Consider the following 16,129-nt stretch of genomic DNA (forward strand, 5'->3'; position numbering starts at 1 on the left):
AGACCGTCCTGTAATATGGAATAATAGAGACAGTCAGTAATGATGAAGAGACAGCCGGACACAGGAGAGACCATCCTGTAATATGGAATAATGGAGACAGTCAGTAATGATAGAGAGACAGCCGGACACAGGAGAGACCCTCCTGTAATATGGAATAATAGAGACAGTCAGTAATGATAGAGAGACAGCCGGACACAGGAGAGACCGTCCTGTAATATGGAATAATAGAGACAGTCAGTAATGATAGAGAGACAGCTTGACACAGGAGAGACCGTCCTGTAATATGGAATAATAGAGACAGTCAGTAATTATGAAGAGACAGCCGGACACAGGAGAGACCATCCTGTAATATGGAATAATAGAGACAGTCAGTAATGATGAAGAGACAGCCCGACACAGGAGAGATTGTCCTGTAATATGGAATAATAGAGACAGTCAGTAATGATAGAGAGACAGCCGGACACAGGAGAGATCGTCCTGTAATATGGAATAATAGAGACAGTCAGTAATGATAGAGAGACAGCCGGACACAGGAGAGACCGTCCTGTAATATGGAATAATAGAGACAGTCAGTAATGATGAAGAGACAGCCGGACACAGGAGAGATCGTCCTGTAATGTGGAATAATAGAGACAGTCAGTAATGATAGAGAGACAGCCGGAAACAGGAGAGACCGTCCTGTAATATGGAATAATAGAGACAGTCAGTAATTATGAAGAGACAGCCGGACACAGGAGAGACCGTCCTGTAATATGGAATAATAGAGACAGTCAGTAATGATAGAGAGACAGCTTGACGCAGGAGAGACCGTCCTGTAATATGGAATAATAGAGACAGTCAGTAATTATGAAGAGACAGCTGGACACAGGAGAGACCGTCCTGTAATATGGAATAATAGAGACAGTCAGTAATGATGAAGAGACAGCCGGACACAGGAGAGACCATCCTGTAATATGGAATAATGGAGACAGTCAGTAATGATAGAGAGACAGCCGGACACAGGAGAGACCCTCCTGTAATATGGAATAATAGAGACAGTCAGTAATGATAGAGAGACAGCCGGACACAGGAGAGACCGTCCTGTAATATGGAATAATAGAGACAGTCAGTAATGATGAAGAGACAGCCGGACACAGGAGAGACCGTCCTGTAATATGGAATAATAGAGACAGTCAGTAATGATGAAGAGACAGCCGGACACAGGAGAGATCGTCCTGTAATATGGAATAATAGAGACAGTCAGTAATGATGAAGAGACAGCCGGACACAGGAGAGACCGCCCTGTAATATGGAATAATAGAGACAGTCAGTAATGATGAAGAGACAGCCGGACACAGGAGAGATCGTCCTGTAATATGGAATAATAGAGACAGTCAGTAATGATAGAGAGACAGCTTGACACAGGAGAGACCGTCCTGTAATATGGAATAATAGAGACAGTCAGTAATTATGAAGAGACAGCTGGACACAGGAGAGACCGTCCTGTAATATGGAATAATAGAGACAGTCAGTAATGATGAAGAGACAGCCGGACACAGGAGAGATTGTCCTGTAATATGGAATAATAGAGACAGTCAGTAATGATAGAGAGACAGCCGGACACAGGAGAGACCCTCCTGTAATATGGAATAATAGAGACAGTCAGTAATGATGAAGAGACAGCCGGACACAGGAGAGACCGCCCTGTAATATGGAATAATAGAGACAGTCAGTAATGATGAAGAGACAGCCGGACACAGGAGAGATCGTCCTGTAATATGGAATAATAGAGACAGTCAGTAATGATAGAGAGACAGCTTGACGCAGGAGAGACCGTCCTGTAATATGGAATAATAGAGACAGTCAGTAATTATGAAGAGACAGCTGGACACAGGAGAGACCGTCCTGTAATATGGAATAATAGAGACAGTCAGTAATGATGAAGAGACAGCCGGACACAGGAGAGACCATCCTGTAATATGGAATAATGGAGACAGTCAGTAATGATAGAGAGACAGCCGGACACAGGAGAGACCCTCCTGTAATATGGAATAATAGAGACAGTCAGTAATGATAGAGAGACAGCCGGACACAGGAGAGACCGTCCTGTAATATGGAATAATAGAGACAGTCAGTAATGATAGAGAGACAGCTTGACACAGGAGAGACCGTCCTGTAATATGGAATAATAGAGACAGTCAGTAATTATGAAGAGACAGCCGGACACAGGAGAGACCATCCTGTAATATGGAATAATAGAGACAGTCAGTAATGATGAAGAGACAGCCCGACACAGGAGAGATTGTCCTGTAATATGGAATAATAGAGACAGTCAGTAATGATAGAGAGACAGCCGGACACAGGAGAGATCGTCCTGTAATATGGAATAATAGAGACAGTCAGTAATGATAGAGAGACAGCCGGACACAGGAGAGACCGTCCTGTAATATGGAATAATAGAGACAGTCAGTAATGATGAAGAGACAGCCGGACACAGGAGAGATCGTCCTGTAATGTGGAATAATAGAGACAGTCAGTAATGATAGAGAGACAGCCGGAAACAGGAGAGACCGTCCTGTAATATGGAATAATAGAGACAGTCAGTAATTATGAAGAGACAGCCGGACACAGGAGAGACCGTCCTGTAATATGGAATAATAGAGACAGTCAGTAATGATAGAGAGACAGCCGGACACAGGAGAGACCGTCCTGTAATATGGAATAATAGAGACAGTCAGTAATGATGAAGAGACAGCCGGACACAGGAGAGACCGTCCTGTAATATGGAATAATAGAGACAGTCAGTAATGATGAAGAGACAGCCGGACACAGGAGAGACCGTCCTGTAATATGGAATAATAGAGACAGTCAGTAATTATGAAGAGACAGCCGGACACAGGAGAGACCGTCCTGTAATATGGAATAATAGAGACAGTCAGTAATTATGAAGAGACAGCTGGACACAGGAGAGACCGTCCTGTAATATGGAATAATAGAGACAGTCAGTAATGATGAAGAGACAGCCGGACACAGGAGAGATCGTCCTGTAATATGGAATAATAGAGACAGTCAGTAATGATAGAGAGACAGCTTGACGCAGGAGAGACCGTCCTGTAATATGGAATAATAGAGACAGTCAGTAATTATGAAGAGACAGCTGGACACAGGAGAGACCGTCCTGTAATATGGAATAATAGAGACAGTCAGTAATGATGAAGAGACAGCCGGACACAGGAGAGACCATCCTGTAATATGGAATAATGGAGACAGTCAGTAATGATAGAGAGACAGCCGGACACAGGAGAGACCCTCCTGTAATATGGAATAATAGAGACAGTCAGTAATGATAGAGAGACAGCCGGACACAGGAGAGACCGTCCTGTAATATGGAATAATAGAGACAGTCAGTAATGATAGAGAGACAGCTTGACACAGGAGAGACCGTCCTGTAATATGGAATAATAGAGACAGTCAGTAATTATGAAGAGACAGCCGGACACAGGAGAGACCATCCTGTAATATGGAATAATAGAGACAGTCAGTAATGATGAAGAGACAGCCCGACACAGGAGAGATTGTCCTGTAATATGGAATAATAGAGACAGTCAGTAATGATAGAGAGACAGCCGGACACAGGAGAGATCGTCCTGTAATATGGAATAATAGAGACAGTCAGTAATGATAGAGAGACAGCCGGACACAGGAGAGACCGTCCTGTAATATGGAATAATAGAGACAGTCAGTAATGATGAAGAGACAGCCGGACACAGGAGAGATCGTCCTGTAATGTGGAATAATAGAGACAGTCAGTAATGATAGAGAGACAGCCGGAAACAGGAGAGACCGTCCTGTAATATGGAATAATAGAGACAGTCAGTAATTATGAAGAGACAGCCGGACACAGGAGAGACCGTCCTGTAATATGGAATAATAGAGACAGTCAGTAATGATAGAGAGACAGCCGGACACAGGAGAGACCGTCCTGTAATATGGAATAATAGAGACAGTCAGTAATGATGAAGAGACAGACGTACACAGGAGAGACCGTCCTGTAATATGGAATAATAGAGACAGTCAGTAATGATGAAGAGACAGCCGGACACAGGAGAGACCGTCCTGTAATATGGAATAATAGAGACAGTCAGTAATTATGAAGAGACAGCCGGACACAGGAGAGACCGTCCTGTAATATGGAATAATAGAGACAGTCAGTAATTATGAAGAGACAGCTGGACACAGGAGAGACCGTCCTGTAATATGGAATAATAGAGACAGTCAGTAATGATGAAGAGACAGCCGGACACAGGAGAGATCGTCCTGTAATATGGAATAATAGAGACAGTCAGTAATGATGGAGAGACAGCCGGACACAGGAGAGATCGTCCTGTAATATGGAATAATAGAGACAGTCAGTAATGATGAAGAGACAGCCGGACACAGGAGAGACCGTCCTGTAATATGGAATAATAGAGACAGTCAGTAATGATGAAGAGACAGCCGGACACAGGAGAGACCGTCCTGTAATATGGAATAATAGAGACAGTCAGTAATTATGAAGAGACAGCCGGACACAGGAGAGACCGTCCTGTAATATGGAATAATAGAGACAGTCAGTAATGATAGAGAGACAGCCGGACACAGGAGAGACCGTCCTGTAATATGGAATAATAGAGACAGTCAGTAATGATGAAGAGACAGCCGGACACAGGAGAGACCGTCCTGTAATATGGAATAATAGAGACAGTCAGTAATGATGAAGAGACAGCCGGACACAGGAGAGACCGTCCTGTAATATGGAATAATAGAGACAGTCAGTAATTATGAAGAGACAGCCGGACACAGGAGAGACCGTCCTGTAATATGGAATAATAGAGACAGTCAGTAATTATGAAGAGACAGCTGGACACAGGAGAGACCGTCCTGTAATATGGAATAATAGAGACAGTCAGTAATGATGAAGAGACAGCCGGACACAGGAGAGATCGTCCTGTAATATGGAATAATAGAGACAGTCAGTAATGATGGAGAGACAGCCGGACACAGGAGAGATCGTCCTGTAATATGGAATAATAGAGACAGTCAGTAATGATGAAGAGACAGCCGGACACAGGAGAGACCGTCCTGTAATATGGAATAATAGAGACAGTCAGTAATGATGAAGAGACAGCCGGACACAGGAGAGACCGTCCTGTAATATGGAATAATAGAGACAGTCAGTAATGATGAAGAGACAGCCGGACACAGGAGAGATCGTCCTGTAATATGGAATAATAGAGACAGTCCGTAATAATGAAGAGACAGCCGGACATAGGAGAGACCGCCCTGTAATATGGAATAATAGAGACAGTCAGTAATGATGAAGAGACAGCCGGACACAGGAGAGATCGTCCTGTAATATGGAATAATAGAGACAGTCAGTAATGATAGGGAGACAGCTTGACACAGGAGAGACCGTCCTGTAATATGGAATAATAGAGACAGTCAGTAATTATGAAGAGACAGCTGGACACAGGAGAGACCGTCCTGTAATATGGAATAATAGAGACAGTCAGTAATGATGAAGAGACAGCCGGACACAGGAGAGATTGTCCTGTAATATGGAATAATAGAGACAGTCAGTAATGATGAAGAGACAGCCGGACACAGGAGAGATCGTCCTGTAATATGGAATAATAGAGACAGTCAGTAATGATAGAGAGACAGCCGGACACAGGAGAGACCGTCCTGTAATATGGAATAATAGAGACAGTCAGTAATGATAGAGAGACAGCTTGACACAGGAGAGACCGTCCTGTAATATGGAATAATAGAGACAGTCAGTAATTATGAAGAGACAGCCGGACACAGGAGAGACCATCCTGTAATATGGAATAATAGAGACAGTCAGTAATGATGAAGAGACAGCCCGACACAGGAGAGATTGTCCTGTAATATGGAATAATAGAGACAGTCAGTAATGATAGAGAGACAGCCGGACACAGGAGAGACCCTCCTGTAATATGGAATAATAGAGACAGTCAGTAATGATAGAGAGACAGCCGGACACAGGAGAGACCGTCCTGTAATATGGAATAATAGAGACAGTCAGTAATGATAGAGAGACAGCTTGACACAGGAGAGACCGTCCTGTAATATGGAATAATAGAGACAGTCAGTAATTATGAAGAGACAGCTGGACACAGGAGAGACCGTCCTGTAATATGGAATAATAGAGACAGTCAGTAATGATGAAGAGACAGCCGGACACAGGAGAGATTGTCCTGTAATATGGAATAATAGAGACAGTCAGTAATGATAGAGAGACAGCCGGACACAGGAGAGACCCTCCTGTAATATGGAATAATAGAGACAGTCAGTAATGATGAAGAGACAGCCGGACACAGGAGAGACCACCCTGTAATATGGAATAATAGAGACAGTCAGTAATGATGAAGAGACAGCCGGACACAGGAGAGATCGTCCTGTAATATGGAATAATAGAGACAGTCAGTAATGATAGAGAGACAGCTTGACGCAGGAGAGACCGTCCTGTAATATGGAATAATAGAGACAGTCAGTAATTATGAAGAGACAGCTGGACACAGGAGAGACCGTCCTGTAATATGGAATAATAGAGACAGTCAGTAATGATGAAGAGACAGCCGGACACAGGAGAGACCATCCTGTAATATGGAATAATAGAGACAGTCAGTAATGATAGAGAGACAGCCGGACACAGGAGAGACCGTCCTGTAATATGGAATAATAGAGACAGTCAGTAATGATAGAGAGACAGCTTGACACAGGAGAGACCGTCCTGTAATATGGAATAATAGAGACAGTCAGTAATTATGAAGAGACAGCCGGACACAGGAGAGACCATCCTGTAATATGGAATAATAGAGACAGTCAGTAATGATAGAGAGACAGCCGGACACAGGAGAGATCGTCCTGTAATATGGAATAATAGAGACAGTCAGTAATGATAGAGAGACAGCCGGACACAGGAGAGACCGTCCTGTAATATGGAATAATAGAGACAGTCAGTAATGATGAAGAGACAGCCAGACACAGGAGAGATCGTCCTGTAATGTGGAATAATAGAGACAGTCAGTAATGATAGAGAGACAGCCGGAAACAGGAGAGACCGTCCTGTAATATGGAATAATAGAGACAGTCAGTAATGATGAAGAGACAGCCGGACACAGGAGAGACCGTCCTGTAATATGGAATAATAGAGACAGTCAGTAATGATAGAGAGACAGCCGGACACAGGAGAGACCGTCCTGTAATATGGAATAATAGAGACAGTCAGTAATGATGAAGAGACAGCCAGACACAGGAGAGACCGTCCTGTAATATGGAATAATAGAGACAGTCAGTAATGATGAAGAGACAGCCGGACACAGGAGAGACCGTCCTGTAATATGGAATAATAGAGACAGTCAGTAATTATGAAGAGACAGCCGGACACAGGAGAGACCGTCCTGTAATATGGAATAATAGAGACAGTCAGTAATTATGAAGAGACAGCTGGACACAGGAGAGACCGTCCTGTAATATGGAATAATAGAGACAGTCAGTAATGATGGAGAGACAGCCGGACACAGGAGAGATCGTCCTGTAATATGGAATAATAGAGACAGTCAGTAATGATGAAGAGACAGCCGGACACAGGAGAGACCGTCCTGTAATATGGAATAATAGAGACAGTCAGTAATGATGAAGAGACAGCCGGACACAGGAGAGACCGTCCTGTAATATGGAATAATAGAGACAGTCAGTAATGATGAAGAGACAGCCGGACACAGGAGAGATCGTCCTGTAATATGGAATAATAGAGACAGTCCGTAATGATGAAGAGACAGCCGGACACAGGAGAGACCGCCCTGTAATATGGAATATTAGAGACAGTCAGTAATGATGAAGAGACAGCCGGACACAGGAGAGATCGTCCTGTAATATGGAATAATAGAGACAGTCAGTAATGATAGAGAGACAGCTTGACACAGGAGAGACCGTCCTGTAATATGGAATAATAGAGACAGTCAGTAATTATGAAGAGACAGCTGGACACAGGAGAGACCGTCCTGTAATATGGAATAATAGAGACAGTCAGTAATGATGAAGAGACAGCCGGACACAGGAGAGATCGTCCTGTAATATGGAATAATAGAGACAGTCAGTAATGATAGAGAGACAGCCGGACACAGGAGAGACCCTCCTGTAATATGGAATAATAGAGACAGTCAGTAATGATAGAGTGACAGCCGGACACAGGAGAGACCGTCCTGTAATATGGAATAATAGAGACAGTCAGTAATGATAGAGAGACAGCTTGACACAGGAGAGACCGTCCTGTAATATGGAATAATAGAGACAGTCAGTAATTATGAAGAGACAGCCGGACACAGGAGAGACCATCCTGTAATATGGAATAATAGAGACAGTCAGTAATGATGAAGAGACAGCCCGACACAGGAGAGATTGTCCTGTAATATGGAATAATAGAGACAGTCAGTAATGATAGAGAGACAGCCGGACACAGGAGAGATCGTCCTGTAATATGGAATAATAGAGACAGTCAGTAATGATGAAGAGACAGCCAGACACAGGAGAGATCGTCCTGTAATGTGGAATAATAGAGACAGTCAGTAATGATAGAGAGACAGCCGGAAACAGGAGAGACCGTCCTGTAATATGGAATAATAGAGACAGTCAGTAATGATGAAGAGACAGCCGGACACAGGAGAGACCGTCCTGTAATATGGAATAATAGAGACAGTCAGTAATGATAGAGAGACAGCCGGACACAGGAGAGACCGTCCTGTAATATGGAATAATAGAGACAGTCAGTAATGATGAAGAGACAGCCAGACACAGGAGAGACCGTCCTGTAATATGGAATAATAGAGACAGTCAGTAATGATGAAGAGACAGCCGGACACAGGAGAGACCGTCCTGTAATATGGAATAATAGAGACAGTCAGTAATTATGAAGAGACAGCCGGACACAGGAGAGACCGTCCTGTAATATGGAATAATAGAGACAGTCAGTAATTATGAAGAGACAGCTGGACACAGGAGAGACCGTCCTGTAATATGGAATAATAGAGACAGTCAGTAATGATGGAGAGACAGCCGGACACAGGAGAGATCGTCCTGTAATATGGAATAATAGAGACAGTCAGTAATGATGAAGAGACAGCCGGACACAGGAGAGACCGTCCTGTAATATGGAATAATAGAGACAGTCAGTAATGATGAAGAGACAGCCGGACACAGGAGAGACCGTCCTGTAATATGGAATAATAGAGACAGTCAGTAATGATGAAGAGACAGCCGGACACAGGAGAGATCGTCCTGTAATATGGAATAATAGAGACAGTCCGTAATGATGAAGAGACAGCCGGACACAGGAGAGACCGCCCTGTAATATGGAATATTAGAGACAGTCAGTAATGATGAAGAGACAGCCGGACACAGGAGAGATCGTCCTGTAATATGGAATAATAGAGACAGTCAGTAATGATAGAGAGACAGCTTGACACAGGAGAGACCGTCCTGTAATATGGAATAATAGAGACAGTCAGTAATTATGAAGAGACAGCTGGACACAGGAGAGACCGTCCTGTAATATGGAATAATAGAGACAGTCAGTAATGATGAAGAGACAGCCGGACACAGGAGAGATCGTCCTGTAATATGGAATAATAGAGACAGTCAGTAATGATAGAGAGACAGCCGGACACAGGAGAGACCCTCCTGTAATATGGAATAATAGAGACAGTCAGTAATGATAGAGTGACAGCCGGACACAGGAGAGACCGTCCTGTAATATGGAATAATAGAGACAGTCAGTAATGATAGAGAGACAGCTTGACACAGGAGAGACCGTCCTGTAATATGGAATAATAGAGACAGTCAGTAATTATGAAGAGACAGCCGGACACAGGAGAGACCATCCTGTAATATGGAATAATAGAGACAGTCAGTAATGATGAAGAGACAGCCCGACACAGGAGAGATTGTCCTGTAATATGGAATAATAGAGACAGTCAGTAATGATAGAGAGACAGCCGGACACAGGAGAGATCGTCCTGTAATATGGAATAATAGAGACAGTCAGTAATGATAGAGAGACAGCCGGACACAGGAGAGACCGTCCTGTAATATGGAATAATAGAGACAGTCAGTAATGATGAAGAGACAGCCGGACACAGGAGAGATCGTCCTGTAATGTGGAATAATAGAGACAGTCAGTAATGATAGAGAGACAGCCGGAAACAGGAGAGACCGTCCTGTAATATGGAATAATAGAGACAGTCAGTAATGATGAAGAGACAGCCGGACACAGGAGAGACCGTCCTGTAATATGGAATAATAGAGACAGTCAGTAATGATGAAGAGACAGCCGGACACAGGAGAGACCGTCCTGTAATATGGAATAATAGAGACAGTCAGTAATGATGAAGAGACAGCCGGACACAGGAGAGACCGTCCTGTAATATGGAATAATAGAGACAGTCAGTAATTATGAAGAGACAGCCGGACACAGGAGAGACCGTCCTGTAATATGGAATAATAGAGACAGTCAGTAATTATGAAGAGACAGCAGTACACAGGAGAGACCGTCCTGTAATATGGAATAATAGAGACAGTCAGTAATTATGAAGAGACAGCAGTACACAGGAGAGACCGTCCTGTAATATGGAATAATAGAGACAGTCAGTAATTATGAAGAGACAGCTGGACACAGGAGAGACCGTCCTTTAATATGGAATAATAGAGACAGTCAGTAATGATGAAGAGACAGCCGGACACAGGAGAGAGCGTCCTGTAATATGGAATAATAGAGACAGTCAGTAATGATGAAGAGACAGCCGGACACAGGAGAGATCGTCCTGTAATATGGAATAATAGAGACAGTCAGTAATGATGGAGAGACAGCCGGACACAGGAGAGACCGTCCTGTAATATGGAATAATAGAGACAGTCAGTAATGATAGAGAGACAGCCGGACACAGGAGAGATCGTCCTGTAATATGGAATAATAGAGACAGTCAGTAATGATAGAGAGACAGCCGGACACAGGAGAGACCGTCCTGTAATATGGAATAATAGAGACAGTCAGTAATGATGAAGAGACAGCCGGACACAGGAGAGATCGTCCTGTAATGTGGAATAATAGAGACAGTCAGTAATGATAGAGAGACAGCCGGAAACAGGAGAGACCGTCCTGTAATATGGAATAATAGAGACAGTCAGTAATTATGAAGAGACAGCCGGACACAGGAGAGACCGTCCTGTAATATGGAATAATAGAGACAGTCAGTAATGATAGAGAGACAGCCGGACACAGGAGAGACCGTCCTGTAATATGGAATAATAGAGACAGTCAGTAATGATGAAGAGACAGCCGGACACAGGAGAGACCGTCCTGTAATATGGAATAATAGAGACAGTCAGTAATGATGAAGAGACAGCCGGACACAGGAGAGACCGTCCTGTAATATGGAATAATAGAGACAGTCAGTAATTATGAAGAGACAGCCGGACACAGGAGAGACCGTCCTGTAATATGGAATAATAGAGACAGTCAGTAATTATGAAGAGACAGCAGTACACAGGAGAGACCGTCCTGTAATATGGAATAATAGAGACAGTCAGTAATTATGAAGAGACAGCAGTACACAGGAGAGACCGTCCTGTAATATGGAATAATAGAGACAGTCAGTAATGATGAAGAGACAGCCGGACACAGGAGAGATCGTCCTGTAATATGGAATAATAGAGACAGTCAGTAATGATGGAGAGACAGCCGGACACAGGAGAGACCGTCCTGTAATATGGAATAATAGAGACAGTCAGTAATGATGAAGAGACAGCCGGACACAGGAGAGACCGTCCTGTAATATGGAATAATAGAGACAGTCAGTAATGATGAAGAGACAGCCGGACACAGGAGAGATCGTCCTGTAATATGGAATAGAGACAGTCAGTAATGATGGAGAGACAGCCGGACACAGGAGAGACCGTCCTGTAATATGGAATAATAGAGACAGTCAGTAATGATGAAGAGACAGCCGGACACAGGAGAGACCGTCCTGTAATATGGAATAATAGAGACAGTCAGTAATTATGAAGAGACAGCCGGACACAGGAGAGACCGTCCTGTAATATGGAATAATAGAGACAGTCAGTAATGATGAAGAGACAGCCGGACACAGGAGAGATCGTCCTGTAATATGGAATAATAGAGACAGTCAGTAATGATGGAGAGACAGCCGGACACAGGAGAGACCGTCCTGTAATATGGAATAATAGAGACAGTCAGTAATGATGAAGAGACAGCCGGACACAGGAGAGACCGTCCTGTAATATGGAATAATAGAGACAGTCAGTAATGATGAAGAGACAGCCGGACACAGGAGAGATCGTCCTGTAATATGGAATAATAGAGACAGTCAGTAATGATGGAGAGACAGCCGGACACAGGAGAGACCGTCCTGTAATATGGAATAATAGAGACAGTCAGTAATGATAGAGAGACAGCCGGACACAGGAGAGATCGTCCTGTAATATGGAATAATAGAGACAGTCAGTAATGATGGAGAGACAGTCTGCCTGCCGAGTGAGGGAAAGAAGGCCCCCCCGCTCGGCTTCACACCATTGACTGGCGGAAGCGACATCAACCGTCACTTCCACTCCTTTGGTCTTAAAGGGGAATTTTTTTTTCTTGAAAAAAAATGACATTTCATTTTTTTTTTTTTTTTGCATTTTTGTGTAAATATGAGATCTCATATTTAAGAGGTCCTGTCATGCTTTTTTTCTAATACCAGGGATGTTTACATTCCTTGTTTTTTTTTTATAATCAAATTTTAATTTTTATTATAGACTTAACATTTCCATTCAATATTATACATTCTTGTATTACATATTTTTGATCTTTCACTACTTCCATTATCCGATTTACCTCCTTTTTCTAATCCTCTAATGTTGGGCAGGCAGTCTGTTTCCAATTTTTGGGTATTAATATTTTAGCAGCATTCAATAGGTGTGGTGTGATGCTCTTCCCATAGGCTTTAATGGGACCCGGCGTTCCATGGAATAGGAAGCATATAGGCATAAACTCCATAGGTCTAAGGGTCAATTTCTCAATCCATGGTGCGATTGCTACCCAAAATGGTTTAATCCTGGGGCATTCCCACCACAGATGGAGAAATGTACCCCTTTGCTCACACCCTCTCCAACACCGGGCATCTGCCGCTGGGTACATCTGAGCTAGTCTTACTGGTGTCCTATACCACCTTGAATGGTCATGAATTTATAGGCCATTTCCTACACATATAAACTTATGGATGTTGAATAAGTTGATTTAATCATTTTTTTAATTTGTGTGTCTGACAGGTCCTTATTTAGTTCTCTTTCCCATTCCCTGATAAAATATGGAACTGTACTCTTTTGGGCACCAATTATCAATCTGTACATCTGAGACAACAGCTGTCTAGCATCTCTGAAGCGTACACACTGGCCCTCAAACAACGTAATTGAATTTAATGGTCTTAATAAGGGTTTTATCTTATTAAAGAAACCTGTCATTTGATAATATCTCCATCCTGATGTGGGTATATTTCCTAGAGTTGTAATCAATTCTGGGTAGGTTACTAGGGTCCAAAGCGGGGCAAATTTACCACACGTCGTATCTCCATCCCGACCCCATGCCCCCAGAAAACCCCCTCCCTCCCCCGGCAGGAACCATGGGAATCCCTCTAACGGAGCTAAGAGGGACACCCGGGGGGAGTACTCTCCGGTTTTATTCAAATTGTCCCATACTGACAAAGAATTCCATGTCAAGGGAGATGTCCACTTCGAGAGTCCTCTTGATGTACTCGGGATCCATGGGGCCCCTGCTAGATTCCTCTCCGCCATTGTTTTTAGTAATTGGACCCACATTTTACTAGAGGAGTCGTCTCACCAGTTCAGTATTCGAACCAGCGACATTGCCTTGTAGTACATTGATATGTCTGGCAGCCCCATTCCTCTCTCTGCCCTTTTTCTTGGTAGAATATCATATGCTAACCTTGGTCGTTTATCATTCCACACAAATGCTACCAAGGCCTTCCGTATCTGTTTAAAAAAGGTCCCTGGTAATTTAATCGGAACTGTATGCAATATGTAAATAATTCTGGGTAATATGCACATTTTAATAGCGCTCACTCTTCCAAACCATGTTAGATATTGTCTTGTCCATTTCTTCATTTTCTTTTTCCCCCATTATCCCAGCTAATATGGAGGCATAATTAAGGTTGTATAACATTTTTTGATCTGAGGAGATATATACCCCCAGGTAGAACAAGGAATCCTTCTTCCATACAAAGGGGTACGCCCTCCTCAGCGTCCTCGCCATATCTTGAGGGACATGGATGGGTAAAAGTATTGATTTTTCAAAATTAATTTTAAAATTGGATAGGTACCCATATCTGCCCACTTCCTGCATAAGGGCTATTAAAGATATCGGTGGTGTTGATAGGTAGAATAATAAATCGTCAGCATAGGCCAATACTTTATGTTCCACAGCCCCAATACATGTCCCTGCTATCTTCCTATTGCTTCTAATTTTACAAAGAAATGTCTCCATTATTATAGCGAATATTAATGGTGAAAGTGGGCACCCCTGCCTAGTTCCGTTTCGTATATTTAGATAGTCTGACACTGTACCATTTACTTTGACCCTTGCTCTTGGGCCCGCATAGAGAGCCGTTACCTATCCCATCATGCGGTCGCCCAGACCCACCCCCCTCAAGACTTCACTCATAAAGCCCCAGTTCACCCCATCGAAGGCTTTTTCAGCGTCCATTGATAGTATAATTTTTGGGGCTCTTTCTGGGCCATGTTGCATCCAGTGAAGGAGGTGAAGTGCCCTAATAGTGTTGTCCCTTGCCTCACGTCCTTTCATAAAACCTGTCTGGTCTGGGTGCACTAACTCCCCAATATGTTCTTGCAGTCGTAGAGCTAGGATTTTGGCCAGCAATTTAGTATCAGAGTTGAGCAGAGAAATAGGCCTATAATTAGCACAATACTGAGGATCTTTCCCTTCCTTCGGGAGTACAGTAATGTACGCCAACAGGGCTTCTGGAGGCAACAGGTTAGCTGTATTAATTGTATTAAAATAATTACATAGTGGTCCCATCAACTCAGAGGAAAATTTTTTATAGTAAATATTTGTCAGGCCATCCGGGCCAGGACTTTTCCCTGTCAGTAAGGTTGCTATTACTCTGCTAAACTCTTCCACTGTAATTGGATGTTCCATTTCTGCTGTGATTGTCTCCGATAGGGTAGGCATTGATGATTCCCTAATGTATTCTTGTATCTCGTCCCTTCTTTGGCCCTCCCTGTCTTCTGATTGTGAGGTCTCAGTTGTCTGAATGTTATATAAGGTTTCATAGAATCTATGAAATTCTGTCGCTATGGCCTGGGTTTCCACGATCTTTTTGTTTTGTATTAGTAAATTATGGACATGTCTAGATTCTTGTTTCTTTTTAAGTTGTTTAGCCAATAACTGCCCACATTTGTTCCCTTGCTCATAGAATCTATGAGCAAAGTATCTACAATTATTATTATTTTTTTCGGTCCAGACATTGTGCAAGTTCTGCTCGGATATTCTATAGTTGTTGGCTATATAAGGGGTCAAGATTTTTTTTATGTTTAAAGCGGGGGTACATCCACACCGCCAAAAAAAAAAAAATAGTAAAAGCCAGCAGCTACAAATACTGCAGCTGCTGACTTTTAATACATGGCCACTTACCTGTCCCAGGGTCCAGCGATGTCGGCAGACGACGCCGAGAACCCGCTCGGTTCTCGGCAGCTGCCGCCGCCATCCTAGAATCAGAATCAGGAAGTGAAGCGTTGCGGCTTCACTTCCCGGTTCCCTACTGCGCATGCGCGAGTCGCGCTGCGCGTCCCAAGTGGTCCCCGCTCTCTCCTGGGAGCTGTGTGTTCCCAGGAGACAGCGCGGTGGGGACGGGAAGAGGCGTAGACTCCCATGGGAGTCTATGCCGGAAGTGGGTGCAAATACCTGTCTTAGACAGGTATCTGCACCCCCCTGAAAGGTGCCAAATGTGACACCGGAGGGGGGGAGGGTTCTGAAAAGCGGAAGTTCCATTTTTGT

General features: G+C 43.5%; 1 protein-coding gene across 3 annotated transcripts in view; it reads right to left on the reverse strand.

Annotated features, from left to right (window-relative positions):
• LOC141123223 (uncharacterized) overlaps positions 1-16,129 on the reverse strand; it is an 89,757-nt gene that overhangs the window by 17,620 nt on the left and 56,008 nt on the right. The gene's annotated exons all lie outside the window — the stretch shown is intronic.

The sequence above is a fragment of the Aquarana catesbeiana genome, linkage group LG01 (genome assembly GCF_042186555.1).
Source record: "Aquarana catesbeiana isolate 2022-GZ linkage group LG01, ASM4218655v1, whole genome shotgun sequence".
Taxonomy (NCBI): Eukaryota; Metazoa; Chordata; class Amphibia; order Anura; family Ranidae; genus Aquarana; species Aquarana catesbeiana.